Source organism: Tenrec ecaudatus, chromosome 11 (assembly GCF_050624435.1).
Source record: "Tenrec ecaudatus isolate mTenEca1 chromosome 11, mTenEca1.hap1, whole genome shotgun sequence".
NCBI lineage: Eukaryota > Metazoa > Chordata > Mammalia > Afrosoricida > Tenrecidae > Tenrec > Tenrec ecaudatus.
In genome coordinates this window covers 61356227-61384178 of record NC_134540.1, presented here as the reverse complement: position 1 = coordinate 61384178, position 27952 = coordinate 61356227, and the positions used below count along the sequence as shown (strand labels likewise).

The 27952-nt window shown below is 37.7% G+C and overlaps 1 pseudogene; it reads left to right on the top strand.

Annotated features, from left to right (window-relative positions):
* Positions 1–15844: 15844 nt before the first annotated feature.
* On the top strand, positions 15845–17364 carry LOC142460733 (elongation factor 1-alpha 1 pseudogene; annotated as a pseudogene).
* Positions 17365–27952: the final 10588 nt, after the last annotated feature.

Sequence of the window (27952 nt, the reverse complement as noted above, 5' to 3'; positions counted from 1 at the left end):
ATAAAGCACATCGTTTTCATGCATCATGTTTAACAATAGAAAGCGAATAAAAAAAACAAAGCAAAATAGTGCCTTAAAACTGATTTTTACTTCTAGAAATCCTATAAGACAGAGCAGGCTCACACCTTAGAGTTTCTAAGGCTGTCGTTCATTCTATGTATAATAGTTTTATTGGCATATGCTTTGTATAGCATGCACTTTAATCATCCAATCATATTAATAAGATTCACAATCATAACCACAGTCAATTTCAGAATATTTTCTTCTTGGACTCCTGTTTATTAACTCTCACTACCCTACCCCCATCCACCATTGTTTCACACCCAGGGAATTATCAATTCAATTTCTCTATATATATATCTACATACCTTGGCTTTCAAACACAGAAAATCATGAAGAAAAAAACAAAACACACACACACACAAACAGGAAACAGAAAAAAATATCGCCACTAATAACAATAATGTCTAAGTAAAGCACAGAAAAATCTCAATCCAGAAGATGGCAGAAAAGAATTAAAAGCTTAAACAATTATAAAATTGGTCAAAAGGGAGATCAAATGATAAAGTATCACATTATAACCTAATGGCATCTGCCATGACCTACAGTTCTTTCTGTCTGAGAGCAAGTCTATTCACATCCCTCCACTATGGTTTGAGGGGATTCAACAGAGGCTTAATCCATGTGGAAACCCTGCAAATGGATTGGGGCCTCCACTCCTGCTGGAAGCGTTAGCCAACAAGGCTCCAGGAAATAATGTAATTGCACTTGAAAGGTTTCAACAAACTGATGAAGCACTAGAACGTATATTCAACTATGCCATGTAATATGGAAGACAGTTAGTTGGTCACCTGACTTGAAGAGATCCACAGCTGTCCCCAATTCACAGAAAGGTGGCTCAAAAGAAGGCTCAGGTTGTAGAAGAGTGTCACTTACAGAATGTGCAACTGAAATATTGCAGAGGATCATGCAACAAGGACTGTGCTAGGACACTGACAAGGACTTAGTGACCAGAGGTTCAGGCTGGATTCAGAAGAGGGTATGGTAGATCTTGGCTGAAATCAGAGAAAGCAGAAAGGCGTTGAATTGTGTTTCATCGAAGGCATTTGACTGTGTGGATCATAACAAACTGCAAGCAGCCTTAAGGAGAATGGGAATTCCAGAAGACGACACTGTGCTCATGTGCAATTTGTCCAGAGATCAAAGGCTGCTGTGCAAATAGCACAAAGCAATGTTCCATGGTTTAGATTTTGGAAAGAAGTGAAACCAGGTTGTATGCTCTCACTATACTTACTCAATCTGTATGCTGAAGAAATCATCAGAGAAATTAGGTTATAAGAAGAAGAATGCTGCATCCGGATTGGAGAAAGGCTCATTTGCAACCTGTGATATGCAGATGCCAACTTGAAATGGAGGAGGATTTCACGCCTTTGCTGATGAAGGCCAAGGATTGCAGCCTTCGGCATGGATTAGCACTCAATGTAACGAAGACCAACATGCCCACAAATGGACCCACACATAACATCATAATAAATGGAGAAATGATTGGCATTGTCAAAGATTTTGTCTTGCTTGGATACACAGTCAGTGCTCATAGAAGCAGCCGGCAAGAGATAAAACATGAGTTGGGTTGGCTTAATCTGCTGCCGAAGACCTCTTGATTATTGAAAGCCAGCATGTTATTTGGGAGACTAAAGTCCACCTGATCCAAATTATGGTATTTTTAATTACCTCATCTGTGTGTGAGATGTGGACATTGAATCAAAAAGATGGAGGAAGAATCACATTTGAATTGTAGCTCTGGATATGCTCAAATTTGAAACTGTAATGAGTAAACCCACAAGTTTATGGAGTTTGAACACAAGAAAGATTATGGTAAATACCAGTTTTTTCTATTGTGGACTATGTGGTTTTTGGAAAATGCTGTCTAACCTTTCTAGTTCTTCATTTTTGAGGGGTTTTTTTAGCAAAATGGAATGAGGCATATATTATTTTGAGCCATATGAAATTTCTTTTTTGAAGGTAGAAGCAGTCAAATATAATAATGTTATGTACTTCTGTGCATTAATCAGTATAATTATGAGATTTTTACATGAAAATAGATCTAAAGTACTCTGTACGTTTCTTTGGCTACAATGTTGAGCTCTAATTTTAATTATTGTGCTTAAAAATAGTTATCCTTATTCTATCCCAAGAACAGAAAGCTAATGAAATGGGTATTTACCATACCTATGAAATCCCTGAGTTAAATTTGAAATGCAAGAGTTTAAAATTTTAACAAAGAGATCAGTACACATTTCCACTCATTCATACAAAGTTTAAAATTATTCATGGACATTTTAATTATTTTAAATACATTTTTTCAGGAAATTTTATAGCCCCTTTCTTTAAAAATGAGAGAGAAAATGCAACTGTAATCATAGAAAACTCTGAATGTTTACATTCATGGATCTTGATTCACAAATATATGACCTTAACCCAGAAGGTTTCTTTAAAAATTCAGTCTCTCTTCCTGAACAAATTATAAAAGTAAAACTTTTAAAATAGAGATGGTTTTAAAATAGAGAAAATAAAATGGTTTTAAAATAGAGAAAAATGGGTTATCGTCAATCCCTGAAACAATTCTGCCAAACAGCTCTTTGCAAACCCTATGATAGGAAAATAAAAGCTTGTGTAGAGATATGGATCTATCCAGGGTTAAGTACAAAGCCAAATCTTCTGTTGAAAATAGCAAGATTACAGTTGGCCGGATCTGCTATGAGCACCTGGGTAGAGGTTTGAAATTGAGGTTGGTAGGACATACTTTTGACTTTCATACAAGAGCTCTACACAATAATCAACAAATACTGCACATGTCCCCAGTTGACTGTTAATTGCTGATCTAGGTAGAAGAGATGTAGTAAATCACATTGATTTTTGAATCAGCTTTTCCAAAAATAAGTATAACCCAATGGTATTATTCCTTGTTAATTTCAACATTTGATACTATTAAGCATCATAAAAATGAAGAAGCATTTATGCAAGTTAATGTGCAGGAAGTCCTGTTTTGGAAAAGAGAAATGAGACATGCACATTCCCTGCAATATTACCTTGCAGTCATTAGGAACTGATCTCGACAACTGCTGGCTTTGATCATGCCTGTATCTGTAGTTCAACCTGGGCGGTATTTTCCTAGTTGCTGGACCTTTTAAGTAACTGCTGTTCAACAATGAATGACGTTTTGTCTTTCTGATTGCCATTTTTCCTCTTAAAGTTGATGAAGTCGATTGCTTCTAAATTACAAAAATATGGGATCTCGATGAATTTTTGGAACAAAATACATGTTTTGGTTTGTTCGTTGTAATTGCATTTCACGGATTAGAGGGTTGCCCTTGTTTGAGCAGTTAGGTCTGTGAATTGTGTTAAAGCAACACCCAATAATATGTCCTGTATACGAAACTCTCTGATCCTCTTCCCAACAGCATCTGATGTCACGAGACACATTTTCACATCCTTTTTTCTTAAACTTGAGAGACTGGGGTTTCTCTTCTAGCCACATTGGTTTCAGTCAGCCCGATCAGTTTACCATTCAGAGCACCAAGGGGCGATGAGGGCCCCTCCCAGCCGTGGGATTTCTCTCTGTGTGCTCCGGTTAAAGCTCCAACTCTTCCTTGCATCGGGACTCTCCTATATTTTACTTAGGGACAGAATGATTTAATACATGTTCTTTGCATGTTCTCCTACTTTCAGACTCTATGTTCTATGTGTAAGTTCTCTTAAGTCAAAGGAAAGAGTCTCTTCCTGTTGTAAAAAAATTATTTTCTTCAATAGTTAATTCAATCTTATGAGTCTTCTTTTGGTGATATTTCAAAGATTAAAAACGAAAACCAAACCCCCTGCCATCAAGTCAATTTTGATTCACAGAAACCTACAGGACAGAGAGCAACTGCCCCTTTGGATCTCAGAGATTTTAAGTCTTTACATGAACAGAAATCGTCATCTGTGTCTCTCGGGGTAATGGGTGGGGTAGGACCTCCAGTCTTGTCCTTAGCGACTATGTCATCTGGGCTCATTCTTCCAATGTTAAGAGTTTAGGAAAAGATTAGTAATGTCATAGCGAGTCATTGAATACCAATTTCCCTCTTTTCCTGGAATCAATCAAGCTCTCCTATACAGCACTCCCTCACCTACCCCTCCTGTCTCTCTCATAGTCTCTCTGGCTGAGGTTAAGTATCTTTAAGGACTTTTCTTGACTACCAGCTGTGCTTTTAAATGTAGATATCTGGGTTCACAGATTTTTGTTGTTGCCTTTTTAATAAACATGGAATTGGAAAAATCATATTTGAGGGAATTGTAAGCAGGGTTCATGGTCCTTAGGGCTTCTTAACAACCATACTGGATAAAAGAGATTATTTATGGATATGTTGAACATACTACTGCATAATCCAGTCTTCCTCATGGGAGAGTACGGAGACAAGGAAAACATATTTGAAACAACAATTAAAAATATTTTTAGATTATTTCCCCCAAGTTAGAAGGATAGTTATTATAATATCAGATCATAGTTTATTTATGATATTTCTTGATTATTTTGAAGAAAGGGTACATGCACAAATTAAATCCACTTCAGGAAAATCTTAAGGCTATCTTTTCTTGACTTGACAACTAAGATTTTCCTGGGCATATAAGCAAAGTCAATTGAAAAATTCACTTTACAATAATCAACAATTAACTCCTCAGTTTTAATATTGACAATTGAGTAGGAAGAATAAAAATTATTTTTAACTAGATGCCCAGGGATTGGAAAAGAGCCACACTTTCATCTTGAAATCAGAGATAGGCGAATCAACTCTCTTTTCTGATGACATAAAATACATGCACATGTCATTCAATCATCCCTCGGGTGGCAGTCCGACAGCCAGGACAATTACTGCCCTGCCACATTACTGAAACAGAGGGCAATGCTTGCTGAGCCAAACTGTTAGGAGCTACGACTGTCATCCATTTTATCAACGCAAGTATAAATGTTTTTCCCCCTCCACCCAAAGATTTTAATGTTTAATACTGGAGTTATTTTATAATGATTGTCGATGGTACACAAAATATGATTTTTTTACTTTAATGAAATTTTGTATTCAGGGTTTAGGGCCCTAAATTATATCATTTTTGTCTGATTTGTGATACTTAAATGTTTGAATTTCATGAAAAAGAAAGATTGTCATAAAGACAGAATTCAGACAATGTTTAAGCTTACTGTCCATGGAAACAAATACAAAACAAGAATGGAAGTCAAAGAGTCATCCTGACAAACTACCTCTTATTTAGACAGCTGCCTTTGGAATTTCAGAAACAGCAAATATGATGTGGTGCTAAATAATGAGGACTGATTCACACACTCTCAACCTGGGCGTCTGCCCAAGCAGCATCAGAGAGAACCTCCATTCAAGAGTACCCTACAATTTTCTGTGCAGATGGCTGATTATCCATTCATAACTACATTTCGATATAATCATATGGAAAGCGACCTCTGCGTGTGATTTCAGGGATCAGGAGAATCCTTGAGGAGAGAAAGCCGCCCTCAGTGAGTTCTTCAGTGGCTTTTAGTGCATTGCTTACCTTCCTTGGAGCAGTGTTTTCAAATGCTGCAGCTCCTTCCTTGAGGACATTCCCTTACATGTTAGGATTCTGTGCCTTGCTGCAGTATCTCATAGAAACTACACTCAAATAAATTTGAAGAAATGCCTCATGTAATAGTGAATTCAGTCCAAAATCCCCAAGTCAAGCAGGGGTAAGCCAGGTAAGGGTCCAGAGAACTCCCTCCACTACACGCTTGCCTCTTGCCAGTGACAGAAAGGCTCATTTTTTAATGCAATAGGACATCACTAAAGGGACCCCTGTTTATAACTATTCACAGGTGAATTCTATCAGTGTCTTCCCTGCCTTCTTACCAGATCCATGCAGGGAAAGGGCATTTTGTGGATGTTATTTTGAGTTCAATGATACAATCGAATTAGCACATACCCCAAATATAGTGGTCTACTCTACACTTGCTGGACTAGATCTCTTTTATGAATGCCTTAGGCACTTCTCGCAGGATGGTTCCAGGAGGCATTGGTGTAACCAGTCATGCTTTCTTCCCAGGCCACTCCAGCAGCAGCTTTTTGACTCTCAGATGTAGCATATCATTCCTTAAATCCATTACAAATGACAGTAACCAAGGCAATCCTTAAATGAAGAGTGTGGCCTAGTTCACACCCTCAACTAAAGCCAGAACTCAATCTCATTCCATTCTTGTTTATTAGCAAATCATGCCCCATCATAGAAGGAATATAAGCCCAGGCACATGAATCTAGGATTAAATCACATAAGACAATGTTCTTAACCTTCTTAATGCCGTGACCCTTTAATACAGTTCCTCATGTTGTAGTGACCCCCCCAACCATAAAATTATTTTCACTGCTACTTCATAACTGTCATTTTGCTACTGTGTTGAATCGGGCAACCTCTGTAAAAGGGTCATTCGACCCCCAAAGGGGTCTCAATTCACATGTTGAGAACCATTGACATGGGATCATAGCTGGGTGGGGCATATTAATTAAGTATAAGTTATCCACCACAAGAAAGGAAATATATTTTATTGCACCTATAGCTTGCTATTCACTTATTTCTCTCTGCTATTCTTATTTCTATTCTTACCTTTCTAATCTAATGCCTACATCACTAGTAATTTCCAATTCCTAAAATAAGGCTTCCAACTTTAGTTGATTAACATTATTCAGGTCATGCACATGTGGTAAAAAATGCACTGAAACCTATCTCACACTTTGAATGTAAAATAAAATTTATTGTTTTTTTTGTCCAAAAAATCACAGCTGATAATTGATATTTACAACATGCCTATACGTTACTTTTTATTTTAAGAAATGTAAACTTAAAGATATTAAATTGCTTGTCTGTTGGACATAGAGCTAGACATAGAGCTTCTGCTGGACAGAGCTGCCCTCGGCACACCGTAGAGCCATGGAGTAAGATTCAGTGAAACCTGCTGTTGTTCAGTGTCATTGCGTCAGTGCAGACTCATAGTGACCTATGTACTGCAGAGGAAAACACGGGCTCGTCCTGCACCAGCCTCACACTTGCTCTTATATTCGAGTTCATTGGTGTAGCCAGCATCTCAATTCAGGACACGGAGGGTGCTCCTCTTTTGCTCTAAAGCTCCACTTTACCAAACAGGATGTCCTTCTCCAGGGAGTAGTCTCTGAGGACAATGTGTGCAGAGAGTGTGGGAGATGAAGTCTCCCCAGCCCTGTCTTTTAGAAGCACTCTGGCCAAATTTCTCCCAAGACATCTGTTTGCTCCTTTGGCACTCCGCGGTACTTTCAACTTTTTTTTTTCCCAGCACTCCTATTCAAATGCATCGGTTCTTCTTGGGTCTTCCTTATTCATTGTTCAACTTCCACATGCATATGAGATAATTTAAAAAAAGGCATGGGTCAGGTGCACCCCTTGCTTTGCAATATTTTAAAGAGGTTTTGCGCAGCAGCTTTACCAATGCAAATCGTTTTTCAATCTCCTGACTTTTGCTTTCACGAGCACTTGTTGTGGATCCAAGCAAGATGAAACGCTTGGCAACTGCAAAAGTTTCTCCATTTAGCATCATGGTGATTTGTAGTTCCAGTTGTGAGAATATTGGTCTTCCGTTTGATGAGTTGCAATCCATTCTATAGGTCGCGATCCTTAATCTTCATCATCTAGTGCTAAAAGTCATCCTCATTTTCAGTAACCAAAGTTGTGCACCTACATATCACACGTTGTTAATAAGTCTTCCTCTAACCCCAAGGGCACATTCATCTTTATGCATTCCAGCACCCCCTACAATGTGCTCGGCGTACAGATCGGACGAGTGTGCTACAAGGGTACCGCCCTCATGCACATGTTTCTGTCTTAAAGTATGCGTTTTTCTCTTGTTCTGTTGCCACAAATTCCAAATGGCAAAATGGAGCTTTCTGGAATTCCCATTCTTCTTAAGGGTATTGATAGTTTGTTTTGATCCTGGGCATAGTTAAGAAAACACGAGATCATAAGTTTCTCCTATGATCTACTATCAGCCAGCGTCCGCCTGACAGCAGCCATGACACCCCTTGTTCCAGGTCCACTTCGGAACCCTGCCTGAACTTCCAGCAGCTCTTTGGCAATGCATGGTTGCAAATATCGCTGGATGCTTGGGATAGCAATGCTATTGTTTTAAAAGTTGCTCCTTCTCTTTGGTCACCTTTCTTTGTAATGGATACAAATATGGATTACTTCCAATCAGTTGGCTTAATAGCTATTTTCCAAATTGCCTGGCACAGATCAACAAGTACTTCCAGTGCTTCATCAGCTGTTGAAACATTTCTTTCTTTTCTGGTTTTTTTTTCTGAACCCCCAAGTGCATTTATTAACCCTAACTGAGGCAGGTTTGTGGTACTCCTCCCAACAATCCCGAGATACATGCCACTCAAGCAGTTGACAGGTGAAAAGTGGAGCACTAAATCCTTTGTAGGTCACACTGGCAATTAAGCAGAGATGATCATGAACTCAGTCCGATTGCTGATTTCAAGTATTGCTTCTCAGCAATACCTATATGGGCTACCAACACAGATGATTTCTGAATCCTGACAGGAGTTGAATACATAGATTAAAGTTCTGAAAGTCAGTTGCAACCCATGTCACCACACATTCCAGTAAAGTCTTATAAACATCCACACCCCACTGCACCAAAGCCACAGAACTGGAGCCAAGAATGCTCTATAAAGAGGTGGACTTTGAAATGGGATGCTACAAAAAAATCTTCTGGTTGTCTTTGCCTAGAATTGAAGAGTCGCACAGCACAACTTCAAATGGTCTTCCATCCTTTCTGGAGCCTTGTTTCTGGCTAAGGCTTTCAGCGCAGCTTGAACGTTTCCCTTCAGCACCTTTGGCTCTTGCTCATATGCTACCTCATAAAATAGTGAAACATAGACGAGTTCTTTTTGGTAAAATTGCTCTGTGTGTTCTCTCTGGGTTCTTTGGATGCATCCTGCATCATTGAATATGTTGCCAATATCATCTTTCCATAGTGGACCCAACCAGGGAGAATATTGGCGGTCTTGTACAAGAGGCTTATATATAAAAAAGAAAATCTCTATCTACCATTTCTCCTGCCTGGATTTTACTGCATCCAATCAATAATTGACTTGATTTATAAAATGTGCTTCCCTTTTCCTGAGAATTATTTTTGCTCAAAATTACCCAGAGGAACATTTGTAAATGTCTCAAGTTGAAATTGCTATATCAAATAAATCTCATCTAATATTTCATAACGCTAACCATTAAAATGTATGAGGAAATATGCCCTGTCACTCTTGGCAGGAGCCCATGATAAAGCAGCCTGGTGAACAGAACGAACAGGTGGTGGATAAAAATCAGAAAAGCTATCCATCTTCATGCTTCAGGAGGGAAATTAACCTTTTGGGTTTTTCATGGAGTAGAACATTGCTTTCTTGTTAGGTAGAAAGCATTTTATTGAATTTAGGGTTTTTCAGAATTTCTCTGAACATTTTATGCTAGCTAAAGTGGAAAAAAACACAATCTGAATTACAATCTTGCATTAGTTTTCTTCCTCACTGTTCAAGTCATACCAAGGAAGTGAAGCAGTGCGCTGATGTCTTCTACTTGAACCTAAATCCCCTTCCAGCCAGTTGATTATGGCTCATAGCGACCCTAGAGAATGGAGTCAACTAACTCCAGAGCATTTGTGAGACTGCAGTTCTGACTCAGAGACCTTCCGTACAACAGAAGGAAACGCTGTCTGATCCTGGGCCACCTTTACACGGTTATATTTAAGGCCACCCTTGCATCCAACAAACTGCCTCCTCTTTGTCCAACAGGATGGCTGGTGAGTTCAAACAGTAAATCTTCTCTTAGTGGCCCCGAACTCAACCCTGAGGACCTTCGGATTAGAGCATGTATTCCATTTGGGTGATAATAACATTAGGCTCTGAACTCTGTGGATGCAGAGCATTCCACGTCCTGGTTCTCACATGCACCTGTTGTTGTGAGTGGGCCCACCGAATGATGGGCTTGCGTGTCTGAGTGGAACTGTGCTCCAAAGACTGTCCAGTGGCTTAGCTGTTAGAATGAGGTCTTCGGGTCTTTCGTATGACCCTTACATAGAGCAAGTATCACACCTTTTTTGGAGCTAAATATCATTTATTCATTTATTGGTTGATAGGTATTATCAATAATACTGAAATGAACATGATTTTGTTAGGTGCTGTTGAGTTGGTTTTGAATCATAACATTTTATAAAGCAGAACAAAATACTTCCCAGTCCTAGGTCATCCTCATAATTGTTCTTATGTTTGAACTGATTGCTGCAGCCACCATATCAGTGCATTTTGTAAAAGGTCATCCCTTTTTAGCTACGCGGTACTTTATCAAGCATAATGTACTTCTCCAGCAACTGATTTCTCCAGACAGCATGTCCAAAGTATGTGAGACAAAGTCTCACCATCTTTGCTTCCAATGAGCAGTTTGGCTATTTTTATTATTTTGGCTGTTCATGCTACTTCCAATAGTATTAGCCAGCAACTCAATTCACATGCACACATTCTTCTTCAGTCTTGCTTATGCACTGTTCAACTTTCATATGCATGTAAGCCAATTCAAAATATCATGGTTTGGGTCAGGGGTACCTGAGTGCCCAGAGTAACACCCTGATTTTCCACACTGTAAAGCAGCCTTTTGCAGCAGATTTTCCCCAATGTAATACATCATACGATCTCTTGACAGCTGCTTCCCATGGAATCCTTGACAACTTCAGCTTTTTCTCTATTTATCAGAGAGTTACCTACTGGTCCAATTGTGAGGATTTTTGTTTTCTTTACATGAGTTTTCATCATTGCCCAAAGCTGAAATCCTTGCTTTTCAGCACCACTGTTTCAAGTTCTCCTGTCTTTAGCAGGCAAGGTTGGGTCATCCATGTATCTCAGGTGTTTTAACAAGTTTACCTGAACTTTTGATGTTGTTATCTTCAAAGAATCCAGCTTCCCTGAGAGGACATAATCCTAACGAAAACCTTTCTTAATTTTAAACCGCGTGGTATTCCCTTGTTCTGTTTGCACGTCTGCCTCTTGATCTATGTATCGGTCTTGCATGAGCACGATTGAACACTCTGGCCTTCCTTTTCTTCCCCCAAAGTTTCTACAGAGTTTGTGATGTTCCACACACTCAAATGTCTGAGCATAGTCAATAAAACAAAAGTAACCTTTCTTTTATTTTTCTAATACCCTATGTTTCTAGCCAAGAATCATATAACAAAAGTCACGATATTCCTTGTTCCATGTCTTCTCCCAAATCCAGCCTGAATCACATTCAGCTCCCTGCTAATGTGTATTTGCAACCATTGGTGAAAGATCTTCAGCAAAATTTGCTTTCATGGGATATTAACAATATTTTTCTATAATTTTCACATTTAATTGGATCTCTTTCTTTGGAAGGATTGCAACGATGGATTTTGTGCATGCAGTTGGTCAAGTAGCGGTCTTTCAAACACTCTGGCATAGAACAGTGCATGCCCCTCGAGCTTCAGCAGCCTGTTGAAACACTGAAATTAGTATTCTATCAATTCCTAGAGCCTTGTTTTTCATTAATACTTTCAGAGCAAATTGAACTTCTTACATCGGTACCATTTGTTTTTGCTCAGATGCTATCTCCTGGAATGTTGAAAGTCGATGAGTTCTTTTTGTTATAGTGACTGTGTATTCCTTCCATGTTCTTTTGGTATTTCCAGCAGAGTTCAATATTTTGCCCATAGAATCTTTCTATATAGCAACTTGAGGCTTGAGTTTTTGTTTAGTCCTTTAAGTTAAAAGATATGCGGAGCCTGTTTTTCCTTTTTGCGTTTACAACTCTAGGTCTTTGTAGATTTCATGATAATATTTCACTCTGTCTTCTCAAGCTATCTTTGAAATTTTCTGTTCACAAGTTTTACTTTACTGTTTCATTTGCCTGAGCTACTCTATGATTAAGAGTCAGTTTCAAAGTATCTTCTGACATCCACTTTGCTCTTTATTCTCTTTTATATCTCTTTAAGGACATTTTCTTTTTTGATTTATGATGTTTTTGATGTTATCACATGGCTCATCAGGTCTTCTCTGATTAATATTCAATTCAGCAAACCTGTTCTTGAGATATTCTCAAAATTTAGGTGTGATATAGTTAAGTTCATTTTTGATTCTCATGGACATGTTTTGCTTTTCTTCACCTTCAGCCTAATCTTACACATGAGCAATTGATGGACTGTCCACTCGCTGATATTGAGTTTCTCCATTATCTCTACCTCCAGATGTAGTAAATCTGGTTTCTGTATATTCCATCTTGAAAAGTCCACATATATAGTTGTAATTTTTGTTGCTGATAAAAGTAGTGATTTTTCATACTCAATTCTTTCATTTGGTCTTCAGCTTTGTTTCTTGACCAAGAAAATATTTTCAACAACTAGTCCTTCCTCTCCCTGTCCAACTTTTGAATTCCAATTGGCAATAATTAGCAATGCATCTTGGTTGATTGTATTACCTATTTCAGACTGAAGACAGTAGAATTGAAGAATTCTACTGTGCCACTATCTTTAGTGATTGTTGAATAAATTTGAATAATATTTGTATTTAAATTAATGTCTTTGTATGCCGATAGATAAATCCTATCACAGAGAGCATTATATTTCAATATAGAAATGTTCTTTTTGATGAGGAATGCAATGTCATTCATCTTGAACCTGTCATTGTAGGTCTAATAAATAATATGATTTTCTGATTCAAAAAAGGTTTTGACAGTCCATTTCAACTCACTAACACTTAGAATATTTATCTTCAATTATTCCATTTACTTTTTTTACAAATTCCTTTATCACTACACCAGATAGGGCAAACTGTCCCTACGTTATCCAGCCACGCTCACATCTAGAACAATTACAATTATTGGTTAAGGGCCATAACCCACTCCATTTCCACCTGATCAACAGATAGAAACCAATATAAAAACAGCATAGTGTATCAAAGATGGAAATTTTTAGTTTATATGCTAAAAAAAATTGGAATGGTACAACAGATGACCAATGCATAAAGTCAAAAGACCTTCTTACAGAGTTACTGGAACTGAAATGACCAGACACTGAGCTCAGAAGAATGATTGACAGGTACATGCCATGGATAGAGCTTTGGACAAACAGCAATAACATAAACAAACAAACAAAAACATTAGAATACTTCAGGAAAACACTCTAAAGCAACTTGATAAAATAAATGATAAATTAGAAGTAATATAAAAACAGCAAAAACAAATCCAGAAGATTATTACTAAGATAATAGAAATAAATAATACTTTGAAAGATGAAAAACAGTAGATTTGAATAAATGGAAGGCTAAATTAATGAAATGTCATAATATAAGTCTAAGAAAAGAAATATCATAAAATAAATCTCCTCCACCACAGAATAGAATATCTCAAGAAATTCAAAGAATTATGTTGGACACTATCATATGGCTGATAAGAATTCTAGAACATGAAAAGCACGTGAGAAAACAATACCATGAGAAAACACTCCAAATCTGCTCAAACAAAATTTCCCCAACATGATGAAACAGAATAAAATGAACATCCAAGAACCTGAAAGAACCCCAAACAGGAAATCCACCTGAAATATTATCATGGTAGACTGTAATCAAAGTTTCCATTGTTAAAGACAAGAAAGGTATCTTGAGAGATGATAAGAAGAAAAAAAGAAAGTTATCTACAAATAAAACTGACTAAGCTCTGGGTTTGTTTTTTTTCCCTTCTTAGCAAAAACATGAAGACAATAACATCAAGGAATGACACATATTAAAAGTCTGAAAGAAAACAATGCGAACAAAGTATCTTATATGTTGTACAATTATCCCTCAAATATGGCAGTCATATAAGGGTATTTATAAAGAACATTTCTAACCTTACAAAATCTACTAAGGGGATTTCTTTGGGCAATCAACAATAATTGACATAAATCTGAACTGAAGATAGAAGACAACACCTCCCACAAGTCAACAAACTCAAACCAGTTTCGACAAACAAAAACACAATACAAAACCAAAACAATTCCACAAGATGAAAATATTGAGACAGAAAAATCATTCTGCAATAAAGAAATTAAATTATATAGGTGTAATAGTGCAGATACAAAACATTCTAACAGAGACGAAGTCAATTTTATCTCATAGTCTAGACATCAAGGCAAAAATATATGATGAAAGAAAAGAATGTTATTACATAATAACTAAAAGGGAAAGTTGAACAAGACACATAACTATAATAAACCACTATTGCCCTTTTACAGGAACCTAAAAATAAATTAATCAAATGCATATAGATTTGAAAAGATAGAGAGACATTAATACAATTATAGTAGAAGACTTCAGTGTATCACTCTCAGAGAAGGGCAAAACAACAACAGGTGAATTTAACAAAAACACAGAAATTAAAAACAGAATTATTCAGCTTGGTCTCAGAAACCTAAACCCAACACCAAAATGTGCAATCTTTGCCAGAAAACATGGAAAAGTCTCCAGAATGGACTATATGTTAGGCTACAAAGCATACATTAATAAATTTAATAGCCTTAAGAGATTACAAACCATCTCCTCAGATCACAATGCTATAAAATAATATATCAAAAATAAGAAGGTAAAAAAAAGAAGATAAAGGGAAAATTCAATACATGGAATTTGAACAACACTTTATTTAAAATCTACTGGGTAATTGAATGAATGTGATAGGCCATTTTGATAAGAGAAACAAATCCAACGATACTCATATGTATATGAAAGAGCTTTATATCAAAAGTAATTGTATATTAGGAAAACATCCCAGCCCAGTCCAACTCAAGTCCAATACTAGTCCTTAAGTCGCTCTTCAGAATCACAAAGCCACATGAAATGATTCAGAATGCAGGAACCTCAATGGCTGTTGAGGACAAAGTCTTGTGGATCCAATGGTGGTCGATGAAACTCCAGGGCTCTGGCAACCATCAGAATCAACAAGCTGGAAAGTGAAGCGGGGAGAGGCAGAGGGGGTGGAGCTCCCAGGACCCTCCTTAGAAGAAGGCCATGTCCATAAGGAGGTACCATCAGGCTGGGACCTGAAAAATAGCCTAGAGTCCACCCCTATATTTCTACATCTTCAAGCTGACACTAAATTATGTAACTAACACAAGGAATAAGAAATTTAAAATTCTTTAAAGGGAATGAGAAAGAAAAGAACATTCTCAAACTTTGGGTGGGGCAAGTAACAGCAGTACTCAAAGGAGAATTTAAAACAATAAACGCACAGATAGATAGATAGACAGAAAAATAGACGATAGTAGCATAGAACAATTCCACAGAAAGAAAAAAAAACACATCAAAAAGGAAGGACCAAATTAATGTCTTAGTTCAAAAATTTGAAGAAGTAGAACAAGAGCCAAAAAATCAACTGTTAGTCACTAGAATAAAATAACAAAAATAGAGCAAAAATAAATAGAAAAAAATAACAACACTAGAGGTTGGTTCTTTGAAATAGATAACAAAATCAGCAAACCACTAGCAAACTTAGCAAAGGAAAAGAAGTAGAAGGTACACATATGAATAAGAAAAAAACATGCAATATCAAAACAGAGTCAACTGATTAAAATAATAATAATTAATGATAATAATAATGATATTTGAACAACTGGACTCCAATAGATTTGAAAATCTAGAATAGAAAAATTTCCAGAGACACATTCCTTATCTTTAAAAAAAAGAGACAGCTTTTTTGCAAGGGGGTTTGCTGCCAGAATATAGGTGTCGGTGAAAACCATCGCAAAAGCCTAAGCCAAAATGGGAAAGGAAAAGACCCATAGCGACGTCGTCGTCATTGAACACGTCAATTCTGGCAAGTCCACCACAACTGGTCCCCTGATCTAGAAATGGGGTGGGATCGACAAGAGAACCATCGAAAAATTTGAGAAGGAAGCTGCTGAGATGGGGAAGGGCTCCTTCAAGTCTGCCTGGGTGTTGGATAAACTGAAAGCCGAACGGGAATGTGGCATCACCACTGATATCTCCCTGTGGAAATTTGAGACCAACAAGCACTATGTGACCATCATCGATGCCCCCGGACAAAGAGACTTCATTAGAAACATGATTACAGGAACATCACAGGCTGACTGTGCTGTCCTCATCGTTGCTGCTGGTGTGGTGAATGTGAAGCTGGTATCTCCAAGAATGGGTTGACCCGTGAGCATGCCCTTCTGGCTTATACACTGGGTGTGAAACAGTTAATTGTTGGTGTTAACAAAATGGATATTACTGAGCCACCCTACAGCCAGAAGAGATACGAGGAAATTGTTAAGGAAATCAGCCCCTACAGTAAGAAAATTGGCTATACCCCTGACACAGGGTTTTGTGCCAATTTCTGGTTGGAATGGTGACAACATGCTGGAACCAAGTGCTAATATGCCTTGGTTCAAGGGGTGGAAGGTTACCTGTAAGAATGGCAATGCCAGTGGGACCACACTACTTGAAGCTCTGGATTGCATCCTGCCACCCAACTGCCCAACTGACAAGCCCCTGTGCCTGCCACTCCAGGACATCTACAAGATTGGTGGTATCGGGACTGCCCCTGTGGGCAGAGTGGAAACTGGGGTTCTGAAACCTGGTATGGTGGTCACCTTTGCTCCAGTCAATGTTGCCACTAAACAAAGTCTGTTGAAATGCACCATGAAGTTTTGAGTGAAGTTCTGCCTGGGGACAACGTCGGCTTCAATGTCAAGAACGTCTCCGTCAAAGATGTTCGTCGTGGCAATGTGGCTGGTGACAGCAAAAATTACTGACCAATGGTAGCAGCTGGCTTCACTGCTCAAGTGATCATCCTGAGCCATCCAGGCCAAATCAGTGCTAGATGTGCACCTGTGCTGGACTGTCACACTGCCCACATTGCTTGCAAGTTTGCTGAACTCAAAGAGAAGATGGATCGCTGTTCTGGCAAGACGTTGGAAGATGGCCCCAAATACTTGAAGCCTGCTGATGTTGCCTTTGTTGATATGGTTCCTGGCAAGCCCATGTGCGTGGAAAGCTTCTCTGACTATCCTTCTCTGGGTCATTTTTCTGTCTGAGACATGAGACAAACAGTTTCTGTGGGTGTCATCAAGGCACTGGACAAAAAGGCTGCTGGAGCTGGCAAAGTCACCAAGTCTGCCCAGAAGGCTCAGAAGGCTAAATGAATATTGCCCATTGCATCTGCCACTCCAGTCTTAATCAGGGGTGGAAGAACGGTCTCAGCACTGTTTGTCTCAATTGGCCATTTAAGTTTCATAGTAAAGACTGGTTGATGACGACAATGCATCGTAAAGCTTTCAGAAGGCAAAGAATGCTTGTGGACCAGATGTTTCTTTTTTGTGTGGCAGTTTTAAGTGATTAGTTTTTAAAATCTGTACTTTTTAAAAGGAAAACAACTTGACCAAATTTTGTCATAGGATTTTGAGACCCATTAAAACAAAGTTTAATGAGAAACAAAAATGATGTACAAAATCTCAACAGACTCAGATGAGCCAGTTGAGAAGCAGGAAGGGGAATTTCATTACTAGTAAGAACCAGGAGTTGAGTATGTCCTTTGGCCCCAAAATTCCTGACCATCGAACATCCTGGATCCAGATGACAGCAGTGACATCAGAGGAGCAGCAGCAGAACCAGGAGCCAGAGCAGGAAACAGAAGGGTGGACTAGTAGCCCAATGAACATGTAACGCTCAATGCTTTGGGGCAGGATGCTGACCTGCAGAGCGGGATACCTCTTAGCATTTGATTCCGGGGTGGGTTCATTGACCCACAGAGCTTGAGTTGCTTCCCCTTGGGTTGAAGCTTAAAGTGAAGTGTCATACCTGTTAGGCTTTTGTTAGCAGCCCTGAAACACTTTGTAACATGAGCTGGTGAACCAATAATATCCTGAGCATTTTTAATTTGCCTCGCACTGTGTTAACGCCCTTAATAAGCCTTTTCATCATGAATAGTGGCTTCAAGTTCTGTGTATCCATCTCAATGGATTATATAACCTAAATTAAAAATGTAGAGACTATTATTTGAGAGAGAACACAAATTGGTCTCTGAAGTGGGATTCATTTCAATGGCTCCAGACAGAGAAACATGGGGTCTCATAACAGGAAGAACCAAAAAAGCATGGGAAGTAAAACCTTTGGTTACTAAAATTGTTACTGTAAGTTACAATGGATTTAAGGAATGATATGTTAGAGCCGAGAGAAGAAAAGCTGTTTTAGGAGTGACCTGGGGAGCCACTTCAAACCACTTAAGGTGGGAGGTTCCTTTTGTCAATGAAGTGAATGGGCCTTGATCAGAACGTTACTCCTAAAATATCAATCATTTCTTGTTTCACCTTTGCAAAAATGCCCTGCCTTCTTCGCCTGAGAAGAAATAGGGTGGGGACAGGTGGCGGGCAGTGGAAGACTGGCTGGCTAAGCAAGTAAGATTAACAGGAGGCCAATGCCTAATAGATCCATCTGCCAGAGGCCCCAGGACAAATATACATAAAAATCCACAGCCCATGAGTGGAGGTGTGATTTCTAAATTTGGGTATTATTTAAAAGGTTAAGATATATATATTTATTTGCTGTACTATTGATACTCAATGCTTTTCCTTTCTGGTATTATGATATAGAAAATGAATCATGATTACAAAACTTTGTAAACCCAATTATCACATATATTTGATTGAACACACTTAAAGGGTAGCTAAGAATTGCCTAGGTCTGGAGGGAAAGGCTTTTGTTTGTTTGTTTATTTGTTTGAACCTAAGAGGTAAAAGGCAGAAGGCACTAAGTAAGAAAACCTGAGCCCATACAGAATGCTGAGAGAACAGGAGATTCATATTTGCAGTGAAGATCCACGTAGCAAGAGACGTTTTGTTTTCAGTAAGCAGTTCGACTTTGATTGCATCAATATAGAAAATCGGTGCTGATAAGAGACAGCCGCTTTACAGACTGGAAATTAAAGAAAGCTGCTGAGCTTACTGTTACCATTATGGGATCCACCAGGATCCACTTAACGGAGTAGAAGCAGAGGGAAATGAAGCATCTAACTAATGGGCTGAGCTTGGAAGTGTTCTGCTGGTACCTGTTGATCTGCTCCACAGAGGGCTAACAAAGGTTGCTTTGTTAGCTTCCATAATAAACCCTCCAATCATGAATACTGTCTGTTAGCGGCTGTTCAAAGCAGTCATTGCAATGGATTATAGAGTCAAGATAAAAAGTGTGTAAAATATTTTTTAATAATTGAACACAGTGAGGCCTTCAATGGTATACTAGTAGTGAAGTATTTAAATGGAAATGTAGAAAACAATGAGAAATAAAGTCTATCTCATGATGACAGGCACTGAAAATTCAACAGAGAAGTTTGCTACCCTGTGCTTGAGCAGAGGACTGACGCAATCTAGCTTCAATGAAGAAGATAACTTTCAGAATTATTGTAAATGGGCTGGAATGGGCATCAATTGATTAATAAGTAAAATAGATAAGTAGTTCAAGTGACAAAGAGAGCCCCCGAATGACAGAAAGAAAATGCAGATTTAAAAAACACATATTGTTTATAATTGATTGAATATGGTAATTCATTGCATAGGGTTGAGAGGTGAGGATGTTTAAACCCATTTTTTTTTTCTGTCTCTTTTCAATCTTTAAGAGTGCCTTAGAAATTTGGTGTTATGTAGTACTGAGAAATATGAAGAAATCCAATAATTGAGTTGTAAAAGGTACATGGATTGTGAGACAGTTATTAAAATATGCTAAAAATAAAGTTTAACTTAATTTTCAAATGTAAATGCCCAGTAGGCAAAGAAAACATGTGTTTATCACAAGATAATGCTATCATATTAAGATTTTACATTTGATGCTTAATGACATAGAGGAGACAGTAGATTAACTACAAGAATATATGGCCCATGAGGGAGGGCAAGTAGGGGAGTAGGGGGAAGAAATGGGGAGCTGATGTCAGGGGTTCAAGTGAGAAGAGAATGCTTTAAAAATGATGATGGCTGCATATGTGCCAATATGCTTGACACACTGGAGGAATGAATGGATTGTGATAAGAGATGTAAAAGCCCCCAAATAAGAGTATTTCTTTAACATTTTATTAGGGGCTTATACAACTCTTTTCATAATCCACACATATACATACATCAATTGTATAAAGCACATCTGTACATTCTTTGCCCTAATCATTTGCCATTATTGAGTATGGGATAGTGATTAAAGGAGAATCTCAGAAGTGTGGGAATACACACTATTTTAAAAATTAGCAGGCAGAAATCACCTATAAAACCAAACACATTAAAACAAATAAACTGATGAACACTTCAGTCACAATGCACATACCTGATAGCAGTTAACTTGAACCTGGGAAATTACCTATCTTTAACAGGTTGAAAAGAGAGAGATGAGACCAACATGCTTAGGAATTATTCATTTACATTGTTCCCCCCCTCCAATGCAATACTCCTGAGAATAATGTTGTCTACAGGTAAGGACGCTGAAACACAGGAAGGTAAAGTTTTCTTTGTGTCATTTTATTCGTGTCATTTTGTAGGATTCACTGTTGTAAACAATGGGAAAACATGTAAAATGTCATTTACCTGTATTTAGACCCCTCAAATTTTAATCATCCAATGATGAAGAAAGGGAAATACAAAAGAAAAAGAAAATAATGAAAAACTGACATCAAAAGTTTCTTCTAAACGTTTATTACGTGTCTTTCCCTGCCAGCTCAAAGTGTCCACAAAGGAAAAGAACACCGAATCAGGACATGACCCAAACAAGTCTTTTATCCCAGCTAGAACGAAATAGGGATTCCAAATCTCATGATAGAAAATACGCTAGTCCAATACACCACCCTCCCCCCCCATCATTTTCTTGAGTCAACGTGATGAGAACTTTCTGAGATAGAACATTGAGCAGCCTTTGAAGCAAAGGTCAGGAGACAGATGACGAATTGAAGGCCTTTGTGGAGTAAGGGCACTCAGCACACAAACACAGAGTAGTTACTCAGAGAATATAGATCTCGGTGTCTAAGAATTCTAGGTGCATTAGCTACTTTGCGATGAATTTTAGGGATACAGGTTTGGAGATGGAACTTAACAACCACTTCATGAAATTTGCTTATTTAAGATATCACCTGTAACTCAGCACTCAGAGATGTGATGCATGCAATATATGTACACCCAATTTTATACAATCAAGTGTTGCTTAACATCCATGATGCATTCTGTGAATAGATGGTGTATGTGATTTGAGTATTGTGTGAGCATAAATAATGAGTCATGACATTCATATAGTTTTTACCTTTGTGTTTTTTAATAACTTTGGTTTCACTTCCAAATCAATGACTTCTCATTTACCTCTTTTTGGTTCTATTATGAGGACTGGGTTTAATGCATTGCAGAGACATTAGGCAGTTGGTGGTTATAGAAGGAAGTTTCCAAAGAACATAAAATAGAAATAATGCCGCAACACCAAGAAGTGCTCAACACCTGACATTCAGTGCTTCTGCCTGGGCATTAACACATATGTTATTATAGCATAAACATTTTATTTTTAAGTAGGGAAAGTTCACATTAAAATAATTATAGAAAATATAAATATATACATGAATAATTAACAGATAATTAATATCACTATAAAAACATACGTAATATATCTGTACTTGTTAAGAGGGTGTGGAGGGCCAAATGACTGTCTCAGACTTCATAAAGGGGAGAGATAATTATCAGTATCAACTGTCCAAGGTACATTGTTATGAGGTTATCAGACTTACTTTTAACCTTTGATCTTCCTTATCAATTCTAACACCTCGACCACTACCTTCTAATTCTCTGCTGACTTTGTGAATGCTTTCCAAGGGTTACACAAAATGAACAGAATGAATAATCACAATTATATGGTTTACTAGAGGAGTTAATAGTTTGCAATTTGCCATCAAAAGTGCTCCGGACGCAGTTTTTTGAGTCAGGATAAGTTATCCTAAGCCATGGCCACAGGCAGCCTTTCTCTGATGATTAGGGTTCCAGCCACTTCTTGACCCCTGCCATGCTTAGGCAATGCTATAAAGTTCTCTAAAAGCTGAAATATTTTAGTTAACATGAAATCTTGAAATATATAGAAGGATATATTTTCTGAATGTTCCAATAGAGAAATTTTAAATGTTCTATATAGTTGAAAAGTGATATTACAATCTGATTATGTTTACATATTTATTATCACAACAACATGTGTTTTATAATACCACAAACATGGTTGATTGAGAGAAATGGAAGTAATATTACACAAAATACACAATTGAGAAATATTTCATTTATTGTATACTTAAATTGTTAAAATTCCATGTATAAAAACTCATTACCATTGAGTCATTTTCAATTCATATCAACCATACAGCACAGAGTAGACTTGCCACTATGGATTTCTGAGGCTTTAAAGCCTTATGGATACAGAAAGTACATCATACACCAATCTTAACAGGTAGAGAAATTGAACCACAGAAAACTGAGCATCTAAAGCTCCATGTCCCATGGCTGGGATTGGGCATTGCAAAGATGTGAACTGACACTTCAATTATAAAAGAACATACATGAAACTAAATTCTATTGAACCGAAAATTAGTTAATGCCTCTTTTCCTTTCTTCGGTTTATTGTAAAAAGAAAACTATAATAAGCAGGTATACAGGGCGTACCCCCCTCAAATGGTAAAAGATCTCAACTGGGTTGAATTTTCTCCACTACATGAGCATGGAACAACTTGCTCTGAGTTAGTGCACCCAGCGGCATTGCCTGGGAAGGTTCTCTGGGGTCACAGTGACTTCTTTTTTAAAGGCATCTTTGTTGGAACCTCGTTTTTGTGATGTCCGATTTAAGAGAAAAGCAGGAGGCTGTGGAATTTTGTTTCCTGCTCAGGAAAAATGCGGCAAAACCTGTTGTGACGTTGAACAGAGTTTACAAGGACAGAGCGATGGGAAAAACTCAAGGTGCAAGTGGTTTCCTCGTTTCAAAAAAAGGTGAAATGATGCTACAGAGCAAGCCTTGCTCTGCACGCCCATCAGCTAACCGAGCAGGCGAGAATGGCGACTGCGCACTGGGAGTTCCTTCCACCAGGCCAGACTGTTCATCACGCTTTCTATTTAGTGGTTCTGAAAAGGTGGTGCATCAGTGTAGGACACAAAGGCCTGATTTGTGGCAGATGGGGGGCTGATCTTGCTACCACGACAAGGCACCTGCTCACACAGTGTTAGCCATCGCTGTGTGCCAGTTCTTGACAAAAAGCAGAATGCTTCTCTTGCTGCACGGACATTACTCACCTGACCTCGCTCTGTGTGACTTCTTTTTGTTTCAGTGAATGAAGCCAGACACAAAAGGACAGCGGCGATTTCCCTGACTTAACTTGTTGGGTCTCAGAACCACCCGGGGGCCCGCGCCCCCACTCCCTTTCTCTGCTTTCCCTTCCCTCCCGGGAGTTCTTTCCTCGCCTCAAAAAAATCTTTCTCAACTTCAAATAATTAAATAATAAAGAAAGGATAGCAATTTGAGGACATAGAAGAAGTGAAGGAAAAAAATGAGCAAGGTGCTGTCAGCCATCTAAACAGATGAGTAAGTAAAATGTTTCCAGGAATGGAATCATAGATTTGATGAATGGATTAGGTGTAATGGAGAGTACTTTGAAGGTGATAAAGTTTTGTTTTGTTTTTTAATTTAAGTACATAGCATTGACAAAAATCTGTTTTTATTTTGGTAACCTCTCCTCTAGTTTGCTGCATTTTAATCAAGTGGATACACCAGTGTTATAAAGCAAAATAAAAAATAAAAAGAGTACCTGGCTAGCCTCCAAAATTACTTCTCATATGACTGTCCAAAATGTTGCCACCTACGGCTAAAATATAGCCTGACTTCTCATATAACTCACACAATGCACCAGTCGCCCTGCTTTTGAAATTTCGGTGATATTGCACTGCATGTTATCATCTGCGTGTAACCTCTGTGGGCATTATCTTTATGAGTTCGAATCATTTTTAAGTGTGTAGCAGTAGATAATTCATTGCAATTGTGTTATAGCATTCCCTTCAAGGAATATTAAAATGTATGTAACTTCTCTAGATTCTCAGTGTTTGTTTGTGGGAGGCAATGGGGGATGGGCTATTGCTTGGGGAACTGTTGCTGCTATGAGCACATGTTTTGGTTTGCGTGTCTACGAATGCATGTGCATGAGATACCTAGCTGGAGACTCTTTAGGTCATGAAGATTGGGTTCTGATTCAAACTGAAATCAAGAAGAAATGAACATATATACAGTTATAGTGATTTACATTTTTATGCATGCACATTATAGTTGTCTGCTTGTTGAATGTAAAATACTGTTGGATGCATTGAGGACAAAATAATCTATGAGAAAGTATTATTAAATTCAAAGAATTTGCAATTTATCCAAGAAAAATATGACAGAGACACCAAGCAAAGTAGCCTACAATTTATTGTATTAGGGAATTTTTACTTACCTCTTTCTCAGCTGTCTCCCACAGTGTACAGGAATTTCACATAAATAAACAGAAACACACAACTATATTTTCAACATTTTTTGTATGGTATTACTGTAACTATATATCAAATTGCTCTTAGATGTGTTCTACTATTTCTTTTGTTGCATTTACTTAATTTCTTAACTTCGTCCCCTGACTTCAGTTTTGCTTCCCTTCTACATAGCTGTCTCATTCAAATTCACTAACAGTACTCACCTAGCTAAAACCATTAATAAAATCTACATTGCCAACGTTTGGGTTTACGCTTTTGTTCTTTCTGTTGTTAGGTGCCTTGGACTTGTTCGTAAGGACCCCACGGGCAAGAGGAGAAAACGCTGCCTTCTGCTGAACCAACCTCACCATTGCTGAGTGTGTGAGTCTTCCTGTTTCCTGACCGTCTACTTGTCCAAGCAGCAAGTCTTGTCTAGACACCCCCGGCCTGGCACGCGCTCTCCTCGGGCGCTTTCCAGTTGCACCGCGCTCAGGAGAAACATGTTTTGACAGTCTGTAGCACTTTCACTCTGCCAACGCATTCGCTCAAGTCTCTAGAGTGATCATCCAAACGCATACATACCTCTCTTGCCTTCTCTTACTGTTTATCCAGACATATAACACCATTGATCATACCCTGTCTTGGATTATGCACATCTTAGTCCTTAAAATTATGTCTTTTGTTTTATTACACTTCAAAAATATTGAGCGCAACAGATTCATCCCCCCAAAAATGTCATTGGAGTTTTGTTTTCTGCTTTCAGGAGTGTGGACTGTGGGTCCGAGTAAACTGGAATCCTTGTGAAGTTAAGTATGTGCTCCACGTATCATCACACTACATTTTCAGTCTTAACATTTGTAAGGCCTTTTGTCATGTGGTCATGACTATGTGACTGTTGTCATGTGGTCATGACTTTGTGACTGTTGTCATGTGGTCATGACTATGTGACCGCCTCTGTAGATTGTCTACTGCTGTGGAGAGCTAATTACCGTATATACTCTTGTCAAGCCAAGTTTTTTATTTGTTCACAGTCAGAATATTCTTTTAAAAAAAGGAGAACAAAATTATGACACGTCAAAATCTTTAGGACACGGCAAAAGCAGTACTCAGAAGGCAGTTTTTAAACGTATAAGATTATAAATTTATAATCTCAACATATTGATAAGGCATCGAGCAATAAAACAAATACCTGAAAGCATCAAATACATTTGAAAACATCTAGTAAAATAAGCCATCATATACTAGAAGAAAAAAAAATATTAAAGCAAAAATAAATGAATAATTTTTTTCACTATAGAAATAATAAAAAGACGTGGAGTTGATTATTTGAAAACATTAACAAAAGTGATATACCACTGTTTTGAGCAGTAGAGTAAATGTTCAATTTTGACTTTTTTTGTGTGTATGTGTAATCATTCAATAAGGATTAATCTATTTTTACTCTAATAGTCATTTTATTAGATCATTATGTCATTTTGTTTTTTAATGAAGATTTTGTGGTAAAATTAGGGGCCTCGGTTGGTGTTCAGGTTGGCTTATACTTGAGTGTATATAGTAATTTACTGCAAAAAAAAGTGTTTCCCTGAGCATTTCAGGTGCTTTCCTCTCTGTCTGCCACACAGTTTATTATTGATTTCTTTAGGGGAAAAATAGAATTTTTACCTTGGGTCACACAATATCTTTATTAAGTAAAAACAATTGTACTTATAGAAAATGCTCTAATGTTTCACATTACCTGTTTTCTATTGAGATCCAAACTCTAAGAGAGAAGATAATCTTTCTCATTCATTGTATGAATACTGAATACCCAATACTGAATAAACATGTCTTGAATAAATACATGAATAAGATCATTTTCAGCTTAGGGAAATGACTATGTCTGAAAGATAACTTTACTTTTAATATCACAAACCACTGTTATTGCCTTGATTTTAATTCATAGCTATTCTGTACAGGGTTTTCTTGTACATTTTGTAAATTTTTATCAGAGTAGGTAGCCTCAACTTTCTCCTGTGGAGATGAGGGTAAGTTTTGAACCATTAACCATGTTGCTAGCAAACCAATGTATATCTGATGGGATCACTGTAGCTCCTATCAATATCACAAATTATCTAGATATATAGTTTAAGGGCTATTTCTCAACAAAGATGAACTATTTTCATGTGTCTAGTGGAAATCCAACTCCCACCCCTTCACCGCCTATCCTTGAGTAGATTTGGATATAGATAACTGAGGTCACTTTTGGTTAAAGACCAAGAACTTTAACATTTACATTATCATCCTATTATTCACCCTAGTGTTTGCCCAGCAGTATATTTTTTTCTTCCATAAGACTTTCCAATAATTTGTAATTTTAAATTGCTATTAGCTTATTCCATAATCTTCTGAAAGATTATCTTAAAAAATGCAGTGGCCTTTAGTTTTATATTTATCATTTCTCTATAGTACCCAGAATGGGGCCTACCTATTATTTGGTTGGTCTTCCAATAGCAACTCTTGAATTAACTATTAATTGGCATTTTCATGGCCTTCTATAAAGAAGTATTTGAAATCCCTGGAGCCACCTTGAAGCAAAAGTAAAGTGCTACAGAGATTGTCCTTTGCCTCCAACCACCTGTCTTGGCTATGACTCTTCCAGCAATTTTCAGTCCAAATATAACTGTGTGTTTTTACGGGTACCATTCATCTGTTCTGAAAGTCCCTTCATCTATTCTGAAAGCCCACCATTCATCTATTCTGAAAGGCTGTTCATACACCCACACATGTAAACAACCTTTTATGCTACCCAGAGATGCCTATTAACAGTATTGGGAATATAACTCACATTTTCTATCTATCTAACTATCTATCTATCTATCCATCAGCTATCTATTATCCACCTATTTATCTATCTACCTACCTACACCCCTACCTGCATACCAGACTATGACATTATCTTTGAAAATGCATACACTGTATGTGCACATAAATTACATATATTACACATATATTACGTTTGTGGTATTATTGTACTTATGTTTGTGGGAAAATTCCATTTCCTTTTATTTTGAATTTTACATCAACATTTTGGAGCTACTTCTGATGCAGGTATTATCAGACTCTGAGAAAGCTAGAAAGGACAGTATAAAGCAAAACGGCAAACTTTCAAGCCAATCGGATCGCTCAGAACCCCCCGCACCAGCATGACTCCTTGAAGAAGATGGAAAGGACAAGAATTCACACACAGCTTCCCGAAGTTCCCTCTAGGAGACAGATTACAACGAAAAGGAGAACAGGGGGAAGCGAACAATGGGGAAAAAATCCTAGAAAAGGAATTTAATATTTTTTAAATGAACTTCCTTGATTTTT